Source organism: Gopherus flavomarginatus, chromosome 3 (assembly GCF_025201925.1).
Source record: "Gopherus flavomarginatus isolate rGopFla2 chromosome 3, rGopFla2.mat.asm, whole genome shotgun sequence".
Classification (NCBI taxonomy): Eukaryota; Metazoa; Chordata; order Testudines; family Testudinidae; genus Gopherus; species Gopherus flavomarginatus.
The window spans coordinates 170,876,135-170,889,296 of NC_066619.1; the positions used below are offsets into that span (position 1 = coordinate 170,876,135).

The 13,162-nt window shown below is 43.7% G+C and overlaps 1 protein-coding gene across 3 annotated transcripts in view; it reads left to right on the plus strand.

The window, feature by feature from the left end:
* ELOVL6 (ELOVL fatty acid elongase 6) overlaps positions 1-13,162 on the plus strand; it is a 125,213-nt gene that overhangs the window by 7,316 nt on the left and 104,735 nt on the right. Inside the window, exon 1 of one of the 3 annotated variants that reach the window (XM_050944070.1) lies at positions 12,782-12,862. The exons of the other annotated variants lie outside the window; for them this stretch is intronic. The gene's annotated coding sequence lies outside the window, so the exon portion shown is untranslated. Of the gene's footprint in view, positions 1-12,781; positions 12,863-13,162 lie in introns of those variants that run through there. 3 annotated transcript variants of the gene reach the window in all.

Below are 13,162 nucleotides of genomic sequence, written 5' to 3' on the forward strand. Positions count from 1 at the left end.
TGGAGATTCCACAACCACCCTGGGTAATTTGTTTCAGTGTATAACTACACTTACAGTTTGGAAGTTTTTTCCTAATCTAAAATTTCCTTGTTGCAGTTTAACGCTATTACTACTAGTCCTGTCTTCACTGGCTAAGGAGAACAATTTATCATCCTCTTCTTTATAACAATCTTTTACCTACTTGAAGACTGTTATCTTGTCACTTCTCAGTCTTCTCTTCTCCAGACTAAACAAACCCAATTTTTTCAATCTTTCCTCAGAGATCATGCTTTCTAGACCTATAATTATTTTTGTTGCACTCCTCTGGACTTTCTCCAGTTTGTCCACATCTTTCCCAAAGTATGGTGTCCAGAACTGGACACTGTACTCCGGTTGAGGCCTTATCTGTGCTGAGGAGAGGAGAAGAACTTCTTGTGTCTTTCTTACAATACTCCTTGTGACGGGTTGGATCACAGACCCCCCCTTGGGAGCTGCCACCCGATGTGCCAAGACTACTTCTATCCCTGCTTTCTCTGACAGTTCAGGACTCCAGCACCCCGTCTTGCTAAGCAAGACACTTCCATCTTCTCCAACACAGACCGAGGGTCTGAATTATTTGCCTCAAAGCTGCACCTGAAAGCAGCTAACAAAAGTGTGCTTGTCTTTAACACTCAGATGCCCAACTCCCAATGGGGTCTAAACCCAAATAAATCCGTTTTACAAAGCGTATGCAGGATAAACTCAAATTGTTCACCCTCTATAACACTGGAGATGTACAGTTGTTTGATCCCCCAGGTATTAATACATACTCTGAGTTAATTAATAAGTAAAAAGTGATTTTATTAAATACAGAAAGTAGGATTTAAGTGGTTCCAAGTAATAACAAACAGAACAAGGTAAGTCACCAAGCAAAATAAAATAAAATGTGCAAATCTATGTCTAATCAAACTGAATACAGATAATCTCACCCTCAGAGAAGCTTCAGTAAGGTTTTTCCTCAGCCTGGACACCTTCCAGGCCTGGGCACAATTCTTTCCTCTGGTACAGCTCTTGTTCCAGCTCAGGTGGTAGCCAGGGGATTTTTCATGATGGTTCCTCTCTTCACTTTGTTCTGTTCCACTCCTTTATATATTTTTTGCATAAGGCTGGAATCTTTTGTCCCTCTTTAGGTTTCTACCCCCTTCTTATCAATGGAAAGATACCAGGTTAAAGAGGGATTCCAGTTCAGGTGACATGATCACATGTAACTGCAAGACGTCATTGCTCACTTGCCAGCACACACATATACAGGAAGACTTACAGGTAGAACACACCCATCTGCAGACAATTGTCCTAGTTAATGGAAGTCATCAAGATTCCAAACCACCATTAATGGCCCACACTTTGCATAATTACAATAGGCCCTCAGAGTTATAGTTCATATTTGTAGTTTCAGATACAAGAGTGGTACATTTATACAATTAGGATGATCACACTCAGTAGATAATAAGCTTTGTAATGATACCTTACAAGAGACCTTTTGCATGAAGCATATTCTAGTTACATTTTATTCACTCATTAAATTTTTATGAAATCATATAGACAGCAACATCACACTCCTACTAATACACCCCAGAATATTTGCCCTTTTTTTTTTTGCAATAGTATTACATTCTTGACTCATATCTAGCTTGTGATCCACTATAACCCCCCAGATCCTTTCCCACAGTACTCTTTCCTAGGCAGCCATTTTCCATTTTGTAAGTGTGCAACTGATTATTCCTTCCTAAATATGGTACTTTGCATATCTCGTTAGTGAATTTCATGCTATATATTTCAGACCATTTCTCCAGTTTGTCAAGATCATTTTGAATTTTAATCCTGTCCTCCAAAGCTTTCGCAATCCCTCCCAGCCTGTTATTGGCTGCAGACTTTATAAGTGTACTCTCTATGCCACTATCCAGATCACTTATGAAGTTATTGAATAGAACTGAACCCAGGATAGATCCCTGCAGGACTTAACGTCGAGCTAACTGAAGGTTGTTCTAACTTGTGTGTCCCACTCTCCATGGTTCCCGGAGGTCATTCCAACTGCCAGGGAAGGCCAAAGTATAAGGATACCTCATTGACTCCACCATTCTCAAGAAATGCCCCCTGCACTAGGGACAGAGAAGGGTGATGCTGGAAAGCTGCTGTGCCACCTGTTTGGGATTTTCTTTGCACAAGTGTAATCTTTAGCGTGGATCTGCCAGCTTTACAGCTATGTTATGCCTCTGGAGCCCAGTAAAGCAATTTCAGTGAGGCCAAGAATTTAGTTTAAGATTTTTAAAATTACCGTGTTCCTTTAAATAAACTCAAATTCTTGGATTGTAAATATATATTCAACATTCATCATAGTTTGCCCAGCCCTTTGTGAAATGCACTCAGCATTATCCATTATTGTTGTTTATTTGTGTATTACGGTAGCAACTAGAGCTCTCAGAGAAGGATGGGGGAACCATTATGCTAAGCCATGTGCAGTCATGCAGTAAAAACAATCCTTTCACCCAAAAACTTACAAGTGGATCAAACAAACAAGTAGCATGGGAGGTGGAAAAGAGAATGAGGTAATAGTGTGAGCATCGTTTCACATATCCTAGTGGTTTGTCTTCCAAGTGCAAGATGAATTTAAAACCGTGCTATATTAAAGCACATCAGTAGGCACAGAGCAAGTAAGAAAAGGTTTCTATTGCCCTTAAAAAACTAAAAATCACACAGACAGGTCATTGTCATTATAGGCCTGATTCTGAAATTCTGACCCTGGCAAATGGAGCAGGTCCTGGACAGTGTAAAAAACAAACAGAAACCAGAAATGATAACATGATAATAGAATAAGGTATACGTTCCAATAAATGGCTGCGCACACAAATCTCCACATTTCCACCTAACGGTTCATGTGGTGGTGTGTGTGTGTGTCAGAGAGAAACTGAGGCTTGCTTTGGTAATGTTCCTTGCCTGAGTTATTGCTAAGTATGAGACCAATCCATCTCTTTGTTACCTTGAGTGGAGAGCACCATCATCCAGCAGAATACTCTGGTGATGCAGAAATAGAGGGAGTGCAAAGTGCACTGCATTGTCTCCACCCCACTGGCACCCTCAGCAAAAGGCCAGTCTGCTGGAGCTCCTTTGGGGTTAAGGCTACCTGGAGTTGCCAGGGATGGAGCTAGGGAAGAATGACAATGAATGACATTTCAGAGACAGTCTCTTTATTGGAGATGTTTGTAAGTAGTTGTGTGCACGTGCGGCAAATATCAGTGTTTGCAAAGGGTTTAGAAGAATATTAAGAAAAATCCTAACTCTCAAGATATGTGTCAACATCTGTAACTAGGCTAACTTAAACTTACCACTGTAGCCCGTGGCCTCCTGTTCACTCCATGCCCATGGTGTTTGAACACAACCCTCATGTGGCATCATTAATTTTTAAGTTTCTGAGAGCCAAGACTTCATCTTCTATTTGTCTGCAAAGCACCATTCCCACTTATAATGCTGTAGAAATAATAGAGTAATAACGATGGGCAGCATTTCAAAAGTGCCCAAGTGACTTTGGACCCTGCTTCCATCTGCAAAACTGACTTAGGAGCAGTCTTCTAAATACCCCGTATCACTTTTGAAAATGGGTTGTAGGTTCATAAGTCGCTTATGTGCTTTTGAAAACTTACACAATACTATCACCTAAGCAAATGCTGCTAGAAGCAGGGTAGGGAGAAGGGATTTCTGCAAGCATAGGTTTATTAGCCAATGGTGACATGAATTCCACGGGAGTCATGCTGTCTGAGTGGGAGAGGCGGGAAAGGAGCAATGTGAAGAGGCTTATTCTCCTCAAGACTGAAGTGTGTCTTCCCCATGGATCCTAGGTTTGAAAGCAATGCTCCCTGCCTCCTCCCTGCCCCTGCAAACCCCTCTCGGTTGTGGGGAGGATCTGTTGGAAACTGCAAAGTGAAACTCATGGAATTTCTTGCTCCACCAATAACCCTCCCCCTGGAGGTAAAATTTGGTCATTAAGATCCATTCTAATATTTTGTACATATACACATGCACTATGAATTACCTGCTTCGTTCTCAGCTAGGGGTTTCACATATTTTGTGTACTGTTTTGACTTTCCAATATATGATGTGCAACCTCGTAATGAAATGTAGGACAGTTTGGACTATGTGGGCATTTGAAAACTGATATAATTTCTAATTATGAGATGATCCCTCTATTTTGTCTACTGTGGTGAAAGTGTCAATCCACATGCATAATTTAAATGGGTCCTTCTGTACCCAAGATCAGGGTTTCTCAATCTTTTTCTTTCTAGGCCCCCCTCCCTTCAACATGCTATAAAAAGTCAATGGCCCACCTGTATCACAACTGTTTTTCTGCATATGAAAGCCGGGGCTGGCGTTAGGGGATAGCAAGCAGGGTAATTGCCCAAGGACGCATGCCACAGAGGCCCCCGCAAAGCTACATCTCTTAGGGCTTGTCTACATCAGAAAGTTGCAGCGCTGGTGAGGGAGTTACAGCGCTGCAACTTTGAAGGTGTACACATCTGCAGGGCACCACCAGCGCTGCAACTCCCTGTTTGCAGCGCTGGCCGTACTCCCGTTTTGTCTCGGGTGTAGAGGATCCAGCGCTGGTGATCCAGCGCTGGTAATCCAATGTAGACACTTACCAGCGCTTTTCTTGACCTCCGTGGAAGGAGGAAGCCTCTGGTAATCAAGCTGGTCTCCTTTCCCGGTTTGCTCTCTCGTTCCCGGAGCCCCGAGCAAGCAGGTCTCCTTCCCTGCGGTTTGCTGGGTGGCTCCGGGAACGAGAGAGCAAACCGCGGCGAAGCGGGTCTCCTTTCCCGGTTTGCTCTCTCGTTCCCAGAGCCCAGAGCAAGCAGGTCTCCTTCCCTGCGGTTTGCTGGGTGGCTCCGGGAACGAGAGAGCAAACCGCGGCGAAGCGGGTCTCCTTTCCCGGTTTGCTCTCTCGTTCCCGGAGCCCAGAGCAAGCAGATCTCCTTCCCTGCGGTTTGCTGGGTGGCTCCGGGAACGAGAGAGCAAACCGCGGCGAAGCGGGTCTCCTTTCCCGGTTTGCTCTCGCGTTCCCAGAGCCCAGAGCAAGCAGGTCTCCTTCCCTGCGGTTTGCTGGGTGGCTCCGGGAACGCGAGAGCAAACCGCGGCGAAGCGGGTCTCCTTTCCCGGTTTGCTCTCGCGTTCCCAGAGCCCAGAGCAAGCAGGTCTCCTTCCCTGCGGTTTGCTGGGTGGCTCCGGGAACGCGAGAGCAAACCGCGGCGAAGCGGGTCTCCTTTCCCGGTTTGCTCTCTCGTTCCCGGAGCCCAGAGCAAGCAGATCTCCTTCCCTGCGGTTTGCTGGGTGGCTCCGGGAACGAGAGAGCAAACCGCGGCGAAGCGGGTCTCCTTTCCCGGTTTGCTCTCGCGTTCCCGGAACCCCCCTTGAAGCCGCCCAACAGCGCTGCAGTGTGGCCACATCTAACACCACTTGCAGCGCTGGTTGCTGTAAGTGTGGCCACTCTGCAGCGCTGGCCCTATACAGCTGTACTAATACAGCTGTAACAACCAGCGCTGCAAAACTTTAGATGTAGACATGGCCTTAGACTTCAGCCCTGGGTGGTGGGGCTCAGAGCCCCGGGCTTCAGCCCCATGCAGTGGGCCTTTGGCTTTCTGTCCTGGACTCCAGCAAGTCTAATGCTCGCCCCCTGAAACCTGCTCGTGTGCCCCCAGGGGGCCCTGGACCCCTGGGTGAGAACCACTGCCCTAGATAAATGCATTAGGTACAAGGAGCAGTCACTCATCAGTTTCTTTTTTAAAGGTCAGTCCCACATGTTAAGAACAACAAGTGTATATGAGCATGCTTGAGCTGTTGTTAGCAGTTAGTTTGTTATGTTAGTCATGAATTTTGACTACTCTCAGGTATTGCACAATATACCACTCATGAGTTTCAATTTTTAATCAAACCTTAACAATGTACCACTTTTACTTAGGTTGATGTATTCTTTTTTCCCTCTGTTAGTGTTTCTAATAATACATTTACAGTTATCAACCCTTTGCAACCTGGCAATCCTTAACATCTCTCATATACAATCAGCAAATACCATGAACAAAGGAGATTATTCTTTGTTCCTGCCTATAATAAATAGATACAGTCTCATTAAATTCTAATGCAGCAATATGACTAGGGAGATAATGCAGGCAGACTAGTAATTTGTTAGGCTGCAGTCACCTAGTGAACTCTGTGGGAGCAGATTTCTGTTTTCAGTTGGGTTCAGTGTGAACATCGGTGCACTCACATAGAGTTCATTGCAGGATCAGGACTGTCGCTTATTATGTTTATACACTACCTAGCACAGTGGAGCCCTGACCTGGTTGAGGCCACTAGGTGCTACTGTGATATAAATTAAGTGTTTGTTATGTCCGGTGGGCCTGTTGGTCCTTATTAATGCAGAACCTGATCCTGCTTCCCTTGACTTCAGGGAGAGAAAGGTCTGGCCTATGATTTGCTGCTTGAAGTTAGCTGCTGGGTCAGGAATCTCATCTCCAATGAGCAGTGTGTTTCCAAGCCTTTGTTTGACAACTGAAGAAGCCCCTCTTAGTTCACTCCTTCTGGGGACGGGGTAAAAGAACAGTAGTTTTTGCCCTGGTAGGACTTTACTGCAAGTAAATTTGCACCTATAATGATCACAGTTACCAGAGTGTAACGGGGACAACGACAACAAAGATTTTGAGCCAGAGATAGTGAAAAATGGGGGGCAGAAAAGAAAAGAGTACATGTCATGATTAAGACTATGATTTAGTCATGGACAGGTTACGGGAAATAAACAAAAATTCACAGCCCATGACCTGTCCATGACTTATACCTGGGGTAGGCAACCTATGGCACGCATGCTGAAGGCAGCCCACGAGCTGATTTTCAGTGGCACTCACACTGCCTGGATCCTGGCCACTGGTCTGGGGGCCTCTGCATTTTAATTTAATTTTAAATGAAGCTTCTTAAACATTTTAAAAACCTTATTTACTTTACATACAACAATAGTTTGGTTATATATTATAGACTTATAGAAAGAGACCTTCTAAAAAGGTTAAAATGTATTACTGGCATGCGAAACCTTAAATTAGAATAAATAATGAAGACTTGAAACACCACTTCTGAAAGGTTGCGGACCCCTGACTTATACTATAAATACTCATGACTAAATCTTGGGAGGGGTCACTACTGGGGGGGGTCACTACTGGGGTGGGTGCCCCGGGGGTCACGGCTGAGTGGAGCGGCTGCTCTGGCTGCCCAGGAACTGCTGCTGGGGGTGGCTGCTCTGGCCACCTGGGAACCGCTGCCGGGGGCTGCTGACAGTGGCTGCTCCCAGCAGCCGCTGCCAGGGGCCACCTGGAGACCGCTGCTGGGGACTGCCCAGAGACCACTGCCAGGGGCTGCCGACAGCGACTGCTCCGGCCACCACAGGACTACTGCAGTGGGCCGCCGATAGTGGCTTCTCTGGCCACCCCCTGGGACTGCTGCTCGGGTGGTCGCTGGGGCCTGCCACACCAGCTGCTGCTCGGGCAATCCCCGGAGCCAGCTGCCCAGGGCCAGCTTCCCGGGACCGCGAGCAGCGGCTGGTGCGGCTGGCTGCAGAGCTACTCCAGCAGAGGCCGCTGTTGCTGGCCTTGGAGCCAGCTGCTTGGGCGGCCCTGTGATCAGCCACACTGTCTGCTGCAGAAGTCATAGAGGTTGCATGACTTGCATGAAGTCACAGAATCCATGACTTCTGCAACCTCCATGACAAACAGGAAGCCCTAGTCATGATTTCTGGTATGGCTAATATATTACTCTGAAGTCATGTTCACTAAAGTTGCCATGTCCACGTTGGGCTCAATTACTTAGGGTTTTTCCATGAGCCCTGAGCAAGTGGCAGTGCATTGTTGTGCTGCCACAGGAACAGACGGGAAGGCAAATTGTACCTCCCAGTCACAATCTTGCCTCTGTTTTTCCCTTACCTTCAGGGCAAGTACCCTTAGCCAGGTCTTTACTCCTCCAGTGGGGTTTCACAGTGCACCTGCATAACTATGCTTGCTGTAGTATGACAGGACAGAGCCAAGGCTCCACCCACCCGCCACTGTGTGTACAAGGTGGGAAGTCACTTTGGAAGGTATTCTCCTCCCTGTACTGCTACCTGCAGTGCAGGTAGCTGGCACCAGGGTGCAAGGGAGTGGTTTGTGCATCTTTCCTCTTTTGCACTGCCACATGATCCCACGTCACAATCTGGCCATTAATGAAGGCTTGTATCATAACCCTTCCTTAAGCCAATATACTAACTCTGCTGACTTATAGTAATAAGATTGGAGAAAAAAGGATAATTGATATTTTTGCATCTGGCTGTACTGTTTCTGTTTTCATGGTTGTTATACTTTGGAGAAGATGGAGGATGGTTGACTTTGAGCTAGGAATTCAGGGAATTATGGCTGTGTGGTAATTGGGATGTGTAGAGTACCTTCCTACATAGGAAATTAAAAATATTGAAGGCCATCTCGGGAGCAGAGCTGCGGTTTCTGTTCTTATTGCTCTCAGTGATAAACCTCATTAGCATTCATGGAGCTATGATAGCTTTTTTTTTATAGTACAGAGTCTGTAGGAAGCGCGCATAGCAAGACTCTATAATCCATCATTTAAAAAAAGATTAGGTCTGGGGAGAAGTTGTACATTTTTCAAAAATGGAAATATACATTTTAATCTCCACCTATGGCTTATTATTTTAAAATGGAAATTAGCATTGGTCAAGATTTAAAACAAACTTTCAGCTGAATCTGACTTCATTGTAGGCACTAGCTAGCCTTATGTAACCACATTATCTTGTCACTGCTACCCTCACCCTTCCTCCTCTTCTGTCTCCTATTCGACAAACTCACTTGTTGCATCTAGTTTTTTAGTCTTCAATTTAAGTTCTTTGGGACAGGGACTGTTTTTATTCTGTTTATAAAGCACATAGCACAAGGACTCCCTGATCCTGCCTGAGGCTTTCAGGTGCTACTTTACTACTAATAATAACAGGGTGCAGTGCTAGTTCTCACATAAGCTCTGATGTCAGATCAACCTATATTTGAGTTTGTTTCTAATCTCCCCAGGCTAGCAAAAGCAACTGGTTGAGCCCTTGTGTGGACTCAATTATTTTGATTACCATCAGCCCCATTTATGGATTAAAAAGCAGGACAGAAGGACTTCAAAGGGAGTACTGTCTACCCTTTGGCTAGAAGAATAGTGACATGACAAAGAGTCTGCAGGGAGTCGGTGTCACACAATGAAGAAATGGTGACCAGATCTTACCTGTGCATAGGAGCTCCTATCCCTTGGTGGAGAGAAGTAGAGTGTAAACAGCAGGCAAAGGATGTTCAAGATCTGTTGCTATGTAGCTGCAGCATCTGAAGTCTGCAAACTGAGTGAACATTTTTTTTAAAAAAAATCCTGTTATGAGCTTTTCAAATTTAATATCTTGATTATAATATCTGACTTCTTAATGTATTCTAGGATATGAAACTTATGCCCAGTGAAAGAGCATTTGTATGTATAAATACCTTCTCTGTAAATGTCGAGCAAACATTAATTAAATGTAAATACACTGGGAAAAAATATGACCCCAGAATTGCAAGGGGCTAATTGACTCTTCAAGAGGAAGAGACAGTGGGGCCAAACTGACCTCAGTGAAATGATCTGTTGAAGACATTGGAATTATGGATTATTGGATGAACCTGACTCTGTGTTTTAATGTCTGTATTGCAGTGTATGTGTGTGTGCGTATGTGTTGCTCGGGTGGTTCAGGGATTCCGGGGCCAACCTATAATTACCCAGGTCATCCCGTTTACCCTTTTAAAATATTGGCACAACATTAGCTTTCTTCCAGTCTTCTGGAAATTTCTCAGTGTTCCAAGAATTATTGAAAATAAACATGAACGGTCCAGTGAGCTCCTCAGTCAGCTCTTCTGAAACTCTTGCATGCAGTGTATCCAGATCTGCTGTTTAAAAATGTAGCTGCTGTTTAACATCCTCCTGAGTTCTTATTGAAATGGAAAATGTTTCTTCATCTCATGATATGACTATATCTATTTTTTCCCAAATACAGAACAGAAGTATTTATTGAACTCTTCTTCCTTTTGTATATTATTATTGACAATTGTATCATATTCATTTAGTAATAAACCCGTACCATTGTTAGGATTCTTTTTCTTCCTTAGGCCGTGTCTACACTACAGCCACGTTACCAGGTCAGGAGAGGTTTGGCTCTTATCCTAAATACCATGCTGCCAACCAATCCTTTAGTGTCTAAAACTAAAGGTTTATTATAAAGAAAAAAGAAAGAACAAGAAGAGAGATGTTAATAATGGTATTCATACTATCCTAAAGTGTCTCTCAAATTCCATACAGCATCACACCCAAGTTGATTTTTTTTAATTTTTTTTTTTTAAGCAGTGTCGCCTCTTTCTCGATTGTGATATCTGGTAAAATGTTCTTAAACAGTTCCAAATTATCAGTAACAATTTTCTGTTTAAATTCCCTCTCAACTGATTTAGTTCATAATTGTTTTCAGCGTTGTGAAACTGGTCCTTCTAAAGTGCCAAGTATATGTGTTACTTTGTTTGACTTTATTCTGTTTGTACATCACATATGTGATCAGTATAGGCAGACAACAGCTAATTTTTTGTTGCGTCATTCTTTTGCTGTTTCAGAACTTAATAAGTAACTTAGAATTAAATTCTGTTTTAACAAAAATTGTACATGGCCTGATGGATGATGTGGAAAACTCCAAATTATTATAGTATATATTTCACTAGTGCTGATAGGCCCCAACCAGGTCAGGTCCTATTATACTAGGTGTTGTGCAGACATGTTATAGAAAGATAGTCCCTTTTCCAAGAGTCCCAAGGCTTAGACAAGACTCAACAGATGGGTGAAACACAGTGTAACTTTTTCCTCCAAATGGTCAAGATAAATATTGGCAGTCGGTGTCAGTAATGCAAGAGTGAGATCAACTATACTATGTCATCACCATCACTGTGATAAAATGGTGAACTTTGCACTGTGCCCAATGGTGTGATGGAAAGAGAGTAGCTTTGTGCTAGTATGCAGAGCTGGCTCTAAGTATGTGGCGCAGATGGGGAGGAGGGTAAAACAAACATACAAAAAGGTCAGCCACAGAGTTAGCATGCTTTGTTTGCATGGAGAAAAGTCGAAAAGAAACTGAAATCTGTCTATCAGTGATCACTTGCTTCCGTTGCCTGGTGTCCAAAATATGTCCATCCATTTTTAACAACAACAACAACAATATGTTACACCCAGAACATACTTTTTTATTCTGAAAGATTCAAAAAGTTTTACACACTTATATCGTATGGGAGTCATTTCACATTCCACTGGAAGGCAGTAGTGAGTTGATGGTGTACAAGCAAAGCTGCCAAACAGTTTTCTAATCAACGTCAGGGCAAAAAGAAAAATTAAAACTTTGGGAAGACTGCAGAATAAAACAGTTGAAACACTGAATTCACAAAGAACTGTTCTGTCAATAGACACACTATCTAAAATATTTTCCACCTCTGACTCTAGTGAACTTTCAGACTCTTTATAGAGCTCAGGCCAGATTTTCAAGTATTCAGCACCCACAGATGAGGCCAGATTTGCAAAAGAGCTCAGCTCCCATATACATAATTGAATAAGGGCCAGATTTCAAAATTGCCCAGGATTTAGTATCTCCCATTGCAACATTTATGGCCAGATTTTTCAAAAGACCTTAGTGCCCAAGGTACTACGCTCTGAAAATGCAGCCACGTATTTTAGTGTCCAAATGGGATTTCAATTCAGTTTGAAAAGCTAGATTGTGGATGCTGAGCTCTTCTGAAAAATCTGGCCCACTGTGCCTACACAGGGTGTCGTTTCGACAGCCTGGGAGACTGAAGTCATCTGTTCACCCATCCAAGTAGTGCCGGGTGGACAGTGGCAATGAAGGCTTCCCACACACTCTTCCACCAATGTGCCTCGCTCCTGTCCTGGAAGACTTACCTTTCCAATGCCCTTTCAATCCCTGGCGTTTGCTGACTGTCAACAAGAGTGCAAGTTGTTACTTATTATTTTATTGCTTTTTGCCCTTCAAGCACTTTGCAGACTTTATCTAGTTAGTACTAATTTCTGGTGATTTTGTTTGTGCTGTGGACTCCTGTCTGCTAGGAGCTGACTCAAATCAACTTAATTGTCCATAGGACTCCAAACAGCTGCAAGATGCCATTAAATTTCAATCACTAGAGACTTGGACTAAAACACATGAACTGCAGAATAAAGACTGTGCCGCATTAGACAAATTGACATTGTATTATTTGTGAGAGAACTGTGAGCCATATCTAGTCTGCAGTGCATAATCATTGATGCAGCCTCTATTTGGGATACTAGCATTGGTTAAAGACAGGTTTTGGACTATGGTTTGTCATCTTACTCTGTGTATTTCCCTAGTTTTTGTCATCTTCCGTTGTCTCTGGACCTTGTTCTACATATACCATTCCCTTTCTCTACATATTTCCACCATCCCCCTCCTCCCTTTGTGTGTGTGTGTGTGTCTCTCTCTCTCTCTTTGATCTTCTTTGTATCTTTTTTTCATTTAAGAACAGACAGGCCGGCAGCTCTGGTAGCTGCGGTAGCACAGAGTTCCTGTGCAGAAGAGTTTGCCAGCAGCACTTACTATAGAGTAAAAGTGACTAGTCAGTTTCGATCTGAGCTGAAGCTGCTGAAAAAACTTGTCCACGCAGGCATGTTGCACTATTAGAATCTTGCTGCTCTGGTTGTTGTTGGACATGCTGCAGATACTAGTTGCTGTAAGGAGGTAACCGGCTACCTCATTCAGATGCATCGTGGACAGGTAGGATCACTCAGCTGCTTATTTTCTGAAATTTGACAATCAGAACCCCCCAGTAAGGACCTAACATTGCACCTTACTATAATCAAAGCAGACAGAGTTTTGAGTTTGTGAAAACATTTCAGTTACAAGCCAATAGGTTTGGGAAGGGGGGTAAAACAAGCACAGGAATATTTGCATTTTGTCATGTTCAGATAATCTCCAGTGCAAAGAACCATCAAAAGTAGTGTCATTTACTATTTGCATTATAGTAGCACCCAGAGTTCCCAATCTAGATCAGCCCCTCATTGAGTGAGGAACTCT